Raw genomic sequence first — 11,142 nt, 5'->3', positions numbered from 1 at the left:
GGCAGAATTGAACTCATCAACATTTAAAACAAAATGTGCATGTTACTCCCTGTAACCAGGGCAACAGTGATGTGGAGTGACAGACAACTTGTCTGTCATTTTGTTTCATTCTCTTCTGCAAATTCTGATTTAATATACTTATTCGCCATGCCTTGCAAAACTCTTTTGGTTTTATTATTTCTCATGTCATTGCAAGTGAAAACATAGTTTATGCATCAGAGTAACCCTTGTCGCTGTAGAGGAGTGGAAGAAAGGCAAGGCACTTGGGAGTGCTGGCAATATTCATCTCATTGCATCCTATGGATTTTCCTTTTTTTTTCTTTACATAGAAATCAGTCCATAGGTTGTATAGGAAAACTGAAAAGTCTAATTTTATGAGTTACACTCCATTCACTCATTGACAATGCAAAGGGACTGATACATGTGAATTGCTCCACATCTTATGCAATGCACCTTTGAAGCATTTGATTCACAAAAATACATGTCTAGTAGGTAAATCTAAATGCCCTCCATTCGCTCCAGCTCAAAACATGAAACTGCATGACTATACCCTTATTTTTCATGAAAGTAACATGCACTGCACTTTTGTGCACCTTATAATTAAAGTGAAGCTGAGAGAAAAGGAAGAGGGCATGGAAAGACATGCCTTTGAAATTAAATAATTAAACTATTCTGTTTGTTTTAAGCCTTTTGCAATGTTCTTCAGTCAGTGTGGGATACTGTATAGAGATATGATAATGTTTGTTGTTCACCAGGACAACATCTGAATCTACTGGATGTTCTAGCGGTCCTTCAAGTAGCCACTAGGGGGAGACAGAATATGATCTTAACAGTATGCTGAACACCACACAGTATATAATGCAGAAATCGCTCTAGTGTATTCTTTATAATCACACAGTGTGGGGGAAATCATCAAGATTTCATAACTCTATCACTGCAAATAGAAACTTAAAATGTTGCAGATTTTTGGTTTTCTGTTTGTTTGGTAAATTGAGACATTTATGTAATGCTGTGGTCCTGAGAAATTCTCACACTGTGGCTGGTATGATTAATGCTTCAAAACAACAGTCTCAGTCCACCCAGAGAGAGACTCCAGCATTTGCAGCTGTGGCAACAGGATTGTTTGTGTTTTTAGGTAAAAAAAAAAAAAATGCCTCCAGTGGAAAGAAAGGAAAACACTATCAGCTCTGAAGGAGCCTGGCAAGCTTTTGTTTTGAAAAGCGAATGCAATCTGTAAAAGCTTATTCTTTACTGATTTTATAGGCTGGAATGTTTTTGGCTCACCATCTTTTTCCAATTTATCAAAGGTTTCATGATGATGAAGAATGACTTTACCAGGTCTAGAAACATTCAGGGAATCCAATATTTTTTGTAAGTGGTGCTATAGTCTTACTTTTTAACAACACATATATTCTTAAATAATAATCAATAAATACTCTAGGAGTTTTATGTGTAGGTTTTAGTCATTACGGCTTGCTGCAGAGTCTCTCAGCGACATGAAAACACAACATGTGCATCCACTTATATCAGGGATTATGCAGATTAAAAACAGGTTACTGATTTAGCCACCTGCTGACATTAAAACTATAATTCAATTTGTATTTGAATTACAAAGAGCTGTGTTACGACCTCTTACTCACTCAGTCATGCTACTGTCTCAAAACACTGTATGGTCTAAAGCCAGACACTTAAAAAAAATGAAAATATTTTGTCTTCACCCGTAATGTTGTAATAAAAGATTATTTTTAGTCATTTGCTCCAGGAAGCTAATAATGCATGAATGAAAGTGTTGAATGGAAAAGCTTAAACAGGATCCTCACACTTGATATTCTCTGCTGTTGGGTTGACATCATGCTCCTAATTGGTTCCAGTGCAACAGACTCTGTTGGGTAAATGAGTCACCCCCTCTCTAATCTCTATAGAAGGGGAAAATAGGAATGAGGGTACCTGTTCCCCTCGCTTCTGTCCCTCTCTTTTCTCATGTTAATGGGGGTGCGGTCCTCGATCTCGGGCACCATCTGCCCTTCCTCGGGGTTTGGGCCCCAAGCTCTTCAAACGTGTCCCATTGTTTGTGTGTGTCCAAGCAGAAAGTGGTGAGTAGACATGGTTCTTGTAGCCCAAAAGGCTCCTCCATCAACAGCACGAGTCTGCTGTTCATTAGCCTACATGTGGCAAAGGGAGGGCTGTGTGTGGGGGGCTGCTCGCGTGCCCTGTATGCAGTAACATCAGGACCATCCGCCATTTGTTCTGCTGTATTTGTTGTTCACATTTTATGTGTGATGTCACTGTCAAGTAACTGCTGGCTGAGGGATGAACTGACAGATCAACATGTTCTTTCAAGTACATTATACCAAAGATGTTGTGATTACATATGATCTTTTAACTGATCTATTGTGCTCTGAATGTGATCCATAACCCATGGTGGTGGACAGGTGGATAAACCAATTAACAGACTTTAGTCAGCAGTGACACAAACGCCCCAGTATCTGTACAAAATAAAAGATGCCCACAGTTTTTAAACTTGAATTAAATAGCACATCAGAAAAATAAAATTATAACAGCACATAAAGAATAAAAAGGTTTCAATCAGTTTAATAAGACAGAGAATTTGTTATTACCCACTACCCAACAAATGGTTTTCAGAATCACAGATACTACAGTATATCCTCCGTACACTGAGCTGAAGGGAGCTGGTGGGTGAGTTCCTTGTGTTAGTTAGTATAGCTTTGTTCACATACATTGTCCCCACTGAGCTTAGTCAAAATTGGGTGTCTGATATGTGACAGATGGATGAATGAACTGAAGGAAGCAGACCAAGCCATAGTTACCCTTTCTCAATTTCATTATTGTGAGGGGAGGAGGAACAGACAGATCAAAATGTCATTTGTAATCTTGGAAAGAAATGTGCTGCAATAACCTTTGATATATTAGATTGCAAAGGAAATTATTCTGCAAAAATTAAAAGGAATGTTGTTAATTAAATCAACAAGGCAAATATTGAAAGTCAAATTAAGAAAAAGTAGATTACAGATGTGCTCCAAAGGATCTGTGCAGAACTGTTGGCTGAAAAAAAAGCTGTGGTATAGATTTTAATAACTAAAAAGAAAGCTGTTCATAAGGACATTTCTGGTGAAAATATATTCTTGTTGAAATCATGAAAAATTGTGCTGGGTACCAAAGAGAGAAATGTACAGTCTAACTCTATCATAGCAGCTAGGTTGTGTGTTTCTGACCCACCTATGAATCCTCATGTGAACTGACAAGGTAACCTCCCATTTACCCGAGACAACAGTGTCAAGCAGATTATGACTTTTCCATCAGGCCTGTCCTCCTCGTTTTCAAAGCTACATGCTGCTGGCTGCATTCAGATTAGTTATTGAACTGTCCAAGCAAAGGGAAACAAGGCCGCTTCAGAGGCACAGCACACAATAAGCCAGCTGTCAGTGGGAGGGGCTTGTTCAGGCCACGGTTGTCATGGATAGGACTTTTTGTGTTGTGCTGCCCTCTGAGATCGGATAGGTGCTCCTGTATGAGGCCGCCAAGCACTGATTAGTATTGACACAAGGCAAGCGAGCAGAGTTACGTAATAATTTTTACTAGGCATATTCAATACATCAGCAAACAAGAAGTAAATGTGAACTTGAAATTGTTTGCGATGTGTTGAGAAAAATGGCCACATTTTACTGGATTGCGCTAATGCTGCCATTACTGCCAACCACTGACGCTGCATGTCCTTTTTTATAATACTTTTAGAAGCTCTCACACCACTCCTGCTCTCTGATCCCCAGAGGCCACTCATTTCCAACCCCACACCTGTTTTACTTTTAAAGGTGTGTCCCCAAGCATCTCCTTAGCAGCATCAGAGCTTTTGTCCTCGCAAAATGTCTCAAATTACTGTGTGATTTCACTGATGTGGTGCGTGATGTACCTGTGTTGTTATGCTGCACTATCACTAAAATAATCTAGAAACAGAGCTGTCTAGTCGTGTAATTTCAGGCTGTAATTCATAAAAGTGCATATATCACCGCTTACTGGTTTGTTCACAACAGGAATGTAAACAGATCCACACAAGCTGTTGTTGTCAGACTGGGTCATTTTAATTTTCTTGTTACGCACATTTTAGACTGACATTTTGACTCTCACTGATTTTTACACTTGGCTACACAGTAAACAGCGTATTAAACGAATTAATTAAGGAATAAATATTTAATCAGCATGGCCAACACCTGACATATTTGCTGTCTTAAATATATACTGTCAAACCCCCATCAGCTTTGTTTACCACGATCATAACATCAGTCTGGAGCTGCCTCAAATTATAGTGCTAAGATAATTTAAGTGTAAGATGGATTTGTATATTGTAGATTCCACTGTCACACAAATGTCATAATAAAAATCCTCTGATCCCTCTTAAGAACGGATTTGTCAGTCTGTGTTACAACCCAGAGTTTACAGAGTTACAGTGACTGGGAAACATTGCATTGTAACGGTCCAAATACTACAGCACAATGAGACTTTAGATCTCTTTAGAAGAATGAAAACAAAGAAATGCATGTTTCTACAAATTCCCTGGGCAGCTTTGTATTTTTTATATGCTTCATTTCACTGGGAAATAAATGAGTTACTTTCAGGATGTGATACCACCCTCAGTGCTGCAAAATGTCAACAAGATCCACCTCCACATGCCCACAACACCCCAATGGTAGGTAACCAGGGATTAACATTGTGAGGATAAAGGAATCGTGTTTGTTGGCACAAACTAGCATTCGTGATCCAAAACATACGGTCGCATGAGTTAGACGAAATGTTCTCTTCCTAAGCATCCGCTCTGAAACATGTAACATAGCCTGCATTTAAAATCTTGGCAAAACAGCCAAGGTGTTAAGTGCACGACATTAAACCGTGCTATAATCTGTAATTACTGTGCTCGGCTGTCAGTGCCTGCATAACTGTTGAGCATTTTTCCACAGTGAAAAATGGGGAATAGACTTAATGAGCTCTTGTGCAGGTCTGTGTGTAACTTATCAATACCATAATCAGCAGGATAGAGGCCCACTAACCTCAATTAAATCCTTTTTGGGGTAATCTCTGCCGTGCCAAGTGCACACAAAAAGTAGTTTTCCTGTTTTATGAATGTGGCCGTAGCATGGAAGAGCGTGACCTATTATCTTTTACATGCCAAGTTACCAGTGGAGGGCTTACAGAAGTTAATCTGATGTGGTAAAATGAAGAGCATTTAATACACTGTCCACACCAGCCCTCTCTCCTCTGTTTGATCCACTGACATCAGGACACTTAGACAAATGCTGCATAATGCTGTGTATGCTTGTTGTCGGTGGATTATTTGTCCAATAAATTGCCAAACCATTTTATCAAACAAAACTTTAAACACATTCCTGGCTGTAAAAATTGCTGTGAACGAATTTGTTTTAAAATTGAAAATCCTTCAGTTTAGGTTTTTTTGTTTATGTCGAGCAAGTGTTTGATTTAAATGGACTTGTTTTGTGAATATTACTACTAACATTATGTAAATATTTGCTGCACATAATACAATACAATACTGCTTGAACACTTCAAATTATAGTGTTTTCATAAACTGAAGTGCAAATATGTAAATGTAGAGGAAACTTGTGGTAGAGTTTAATAGTAGACAGACGTGGTTGGTCATAGCTATTTGAATGGGTCAGACAGCTGGTTTTTTTTTTTGTGTTTTTTTTCTTTTTCCTGTCTTGAATGTAGCCAAAGAAATGGGAGTATTTTACTTAAGACTTGGACAACATGACAGTTACACAACCTGATGTTTGCATTAACTAAAAGAAAATCATGCAGTTGGCATTATACAGTATATTTCCAGACATAGGTGAGAAGTGAGCAGTTTTGTAGATTTCAGAGGCAGAAAGTTAAGTTTAGATCAGTGGGATTCACCTTCCTACACACTTCACCTCTTCTCATATATCATCATTTCCTGTGCGGCTTGCATGTATCTGCAGCTTCCTGATGCCTCTGTAGCCAAGGAACAGTGAGCTCTGCCATAACATAATTTGATATAGTTTATAAAGCAGTAATTGACCAGTGCTGTGATTATTTGATTATAGACCAAAGAACCTATCATATCAAATTTCTTCCTTCCATTTTGCAAAATGTAACGTTCTTGTTGGACAGATCAAGAAGGAACTTTGGGAAATGCTACACGAGCAGTGATGAAATTTCGCATTCATATAACAATATTCATATTGTGAAAGACATTGTGTGATGTTTCTGTTTATGGAATTTATGACTGGCCTTGGTGAGTTGGTAAACAAAAGCCATTCCCAAACATATGAAAGACTGAAGCGGACTGCAAAGTCTCATTCCTACAAAATGAGAAAAATTGGTGAGCACACACCACAGCAATAGGCAATATTTTCTTCTTCCCAGAAGGGAAAGCTTTTCTAAGAACTAATAAGAGGTGCACATTGAATCCATCATAATACCACTAAAAGGAGTTACAGCTCTGTAGGTCTATACTTGGGCACAGTGGTGCTATCTGCTGAATTCTAACATTAGCATGCTATCGTGCTCACAGTGACAATACTAACATGCTGATTTGAACATGTATAATGCTTAACATGTGGACAATCTAAGTTAGCATATTAGGATGACAACTTTTTCTGACTGGCACTAAATGCAATGTACAGCTGAGGCTGATGGGAACGTCATTAGAATTGGAGGTATTCGGTCAAACCTGGCAAAAAGCCATGAATATCTGTAGTATGAATACCTTAGTGGCAATCAATAAAATATTTGTTGTGGTTAGCACTGCTGCCTCACAGCAACAGGGTTCCAGGTTCAAATCCCCATCTGGGCCCTTCTGCATGGAGTCTGCATGTTCTCCCTGTGTCTGTGTGGGTTTTCTCCCACAAGCCCAAAAACATGCACATTAGGTATTGCTACTCTACATTGCCCCTGGGTGTGAGTGTGTGATTGTCTGTCTTTGTGTGTCAGCCCTGTGATTGACTGGCGACCAGTCCAGGGTGTACCCCGCCTCTCGCCCACAGTCAGCTGGGATAGGCTCCAGCCCCCCCACGCAACCGTGATGGACAAGTTGTATAGAAAATGGATGGATGGATGGAACCATGATTATTTGTTGGCCTGCTAAATTTTGTGACAATCCATCCACACTACATGAGGAGATATTTCAGTGGATAAGGGAAAGCATTGACCTGCTGTTAGCATTAGAGGAAAAGTCATGGCATCACCAAAATCATTAGGATTTATATTCTGGACACCATGAATGTCTGTGCCAAATTTCATGATAATCAATCAAGTCTATGTTGAGACATTTCGCTAAAAAAAACAAAATTTCAATCTCGTTGCAACGGCAGAGAAAAAAATAATGGTATCAGTCAGAGGGATTCATCCTCTGGGCACACAGACACAAATGTGTGGATTAGATTTCACGGCAGTCCACTCCACAGCTGTGATATTTCACTTTGAGCTGAAGTGATGGACCAGTATACCAACACTGTCGTCCAAAAAGAAGGACTCCTCTCTAGCACGGCTAAAAAGTCACTTTTGATTAGTATTTTCGCTACTATCCCATAACTCTTAACAAAACCCTCTATGTTAGGGCAATAGATGCAATATAAACACTTGTTTCTAATTTGCTGCAAAGATCTAGATGTCACATTGAAGGATTACAGCACTGTTTTTTAAGAACCTACCCGATGATCATACTGATTAGAATACTAGTCAGGAAATAGATAGATAGATAGATACTTTATTGATCCCGAGGGAAATTCAAGAAAAAAATGTGTTTGTTACACAGATATGTAGCTTATATAGATTATATTTAGAAAGCTCTGCTAGTAAATTCCCTACAGGCCTTATTCCAAAATGTCCCCACCTAGATGTGCTCTGCCTCCGAGGATATTTATAGGATTCATTTTATAAACCTGATCACCAACAGCAGCCTATGGATACTAGTAAATCATGGTCCTCCTCACTACAGCTGCATGTTGTTCTCTCAGCTCCTGATCTGAGCTTTTACCACCAAGCTTTAGGTAATGCTCTGCCTTGAGTATTGCTTGGCTAAGTTTATGAGTAAAAATCATTTAGGAGCATGTGGACAGTAGAAAATATAATATCAATCAATATATTATTATAATACACCAATTTGCTCACTGGGCGCCTGACAATGGCAGCCCACTGCTGCTGTGTGTTTCACTGCATGTTGCATGTGTGTGTGTTTCAAACAGTGACGGGTTAAATGCAGAGAATTAATTTCCCAGCTTGGGATTAATAAATAAATTATAAATTATACAGCTGCTGGAGTTGATAGTGTTAAAGGTGCAAGATTGGATTTAAGAAGAGGGAGATATTGTGAGTGAATGAGAGACTTTGTTCTTTTGAAAGGACACTCTGGCTGCAGTAGAAATGTGACCTTTCTAAACACTGTTGCCATCCTGGTTTGGTTTTTTCAGAGTGCTCATCTCACAGAGCGGACTAAGCAAGTTAATCCAGGTGAAACGTATAATCCTTTGTTCATTTCACCTGTTAAATCTACTTGATTCTACAAAATGGAGGCAAAAGGAAAGGTTAGAGAGGGACTGAAGCGTCATTTGAAGGCACGTCAATGCAGTCACACGAAGAAGTGGTTGTGTTTATGTGTTATTTCTTTGTTGGGTGGTGGGTTTAGATTCATCAGGGCCCCCATAAATATTAGGGCCAACACAACAGATGGATTACAGATAATGAATTAACAGTCCTTTAGAACTGCTGAAAAAAGCTCATTGTACCATGACATTCACTCCAATATATGATATGACAACCAAAACACAAGACATGTTGGTTTGGTCCAAGAAACAAAAAAACTTTAAAATTTGAGAACACAAAAGACATGAACTGACCAACCCTGGTTCCTGTTATGGCAGCTTAGTGGCTCAGTGTGACTTCCTCTTACTGGACTTTCTGAGTTTGTATGGGATTCACTTAAATCAAAAGTCACGTGGATTAGACAATGGCAGCCCTGAAAAGGTCATATGTTTGAAAGTGTTTGTCTGCCCACGTGTTGGACCTGTGATGGACAGCTGACCTGTCCAGGGTATTTCTGTCTCCATCAGCTGGGGCAGCCCCACTGTGATGCTGACTGTTCATAATTACAGTCACATGTACTGAGATCATAAGCATGGAAAATTAATGAAATAGTGGTTGCTTCTGTCTTAAAATCATGAGAGGACTGAACTGAAAAAAATGTCACAAAAAGGAGATCTCAGTACACTGTAGAAGATCTGAGAGGCCAATATTATTACTGGTCTATTTATTTATTTATTGACATTTTAACACATTGTGCTGTTTCTGTGTAAGTGTAGAGTGATACTTAGTGTTTGCTGTCAGGAGTCAGAGCAAACCTTTTTTTGTGCTTTCAAATGTTGGCATGGCACCGCTTAACTAAATTTACATTTGCATTTCCCTCTTTCCTGTCTGTGCTGGCAAGGTTTAATCGGGCCTCGCTATGTCGACACTTTCATTCCTGCAAAGCTAGATCAAAAATCCATACTGTTAAAAAAGATGTGCGTTGGATTATTTCTGATTTTAAATATATTTGAAGTCCCAAAAGACTTCAGAAAGTCTCTCATGGCTACCAATTTCAGACATTTACTGTATTTTGTAATTCAAATTATTTCCTAGCTCATGTTTTTGGATAGTTTCTCAGAAAATATGATTGCAATTTATTCAAAATATCCAAAGAGCACCTTCTTAAGGGCTGTAAGAGATATGTGTAACGCTGTCACAGAACAGCCATACTACTCTCCGTTAAGAAATCGACATTATAGGGGTTGTCAGGACAACCAGCCATGATTCACAGAGCCTCAGATAGGCCTCCACCTTGAGCTAGAAGTACTAGCCATGAGACTGAGCAGATGCTGTGCCAGTCAACCAATCACAGGTGAGATAGAGGAAAAAGATGACATCATAGGCAAATTAGGGCAAATACAGTAAGTTTATTGGTTGTTATCACCGCCTGCTTATGAACGCCGAGGCACTTTAATACTCTGAAAAAAAGAAATTTGTAGGTGTTTGGCAGATTAATCTTAGCATGAAGGAAAAGATTTGGTTTCTAAATTTGGAAACTGACCCTGAGAAAAAGGAACCTTATAACTTATAACTTTGTCAACTTTATCAAACAGTTAATTTAAACTACCTGTCAAGCAGGAAAAACTTGTCATGGGGAGAAAATGCAGCACTGCAGTAAATTAGACGCTTCACATGAGTAGTACAAGGTTCTGCCAGAAATGTGCAGTGGTGCAAACATGCATATGTTTTCCACTTTTAAAGTGACTAACACCATGATCCTACATTATCTAGAAGCGAGAGGGAATCTTCTTTGATGTCAATGTCAGTGGTGACCACCAGCAGAGGTTCATGGGAAATTAAATATTAATTTTGAGTCCTGTTGTGATTTTGTAAACTAGTTATGAATCTGTTTGTGGTGTTTGAAAAATTTTAAACATAATAGGAAACAGATAATATGAACCATAGTGAGTTTTTAAGTACAATAGCAATATCTACCTGTAACAAAGTAAACTTCACATATTGTTAAAGATTATTATTTCAGCTATTTACTTTGAGATTTAAGATCATTTTAAATGAAACATCCCCCCTTACAAAAACAAAATAAAAATGTACCCTTTCATTTACCACTGACAAATCGGAGAGTTTTACAAAACACAGAAATTTCTTGTGCATGTCATTTTTGAAGCAATTTATTTTTACTGTTTAATTACGTATTTGCTGTATTTTTCATTCGGTCTACACAATGTGAAATTGTACCTGTTTTACAGGAACCAGTGCATCAAACACAGAGCTTTGTAAATTCTAATTTTGCAGATAAACAAATATCTTGTTTAAATTCATCATGTCAAAACAAAATCTCTCTCTCACTCTGTCTCTCTCTCTCTCTCTCTCACACACACACACACACACACACACACACACACACATTTATCAATATAGAGGTTTTCAATACAGACCACTGCCTTAGAAGTCTGCAAAAGAAAAGCACTTGAACTAAACATATAATCTCTCCCTCCCGGATTTCCTACTCAGCAGGGTTTTTTTTCTCCATCAACCACCAAACCAACTCCGTCTGCCTGTCGGCTG

The sequence above is a fragment of the Scatophagus argus genome, chromosome 14 (genome assembly GCF_020382885.2).
Source record: "Scatophagus argus isolate fScaArg1 chromosome 14, fScaArg1.pri, whole genome shotgun sequence".
NCBI classification, from domain to species: Eukaryota; Metazoa; Chordata; class Actinopteri; family Scatophagidae; genus Scatophagus; species Scatophagus argus.
Note: the sequence above shows the minus strand (reverse complement) of the source record.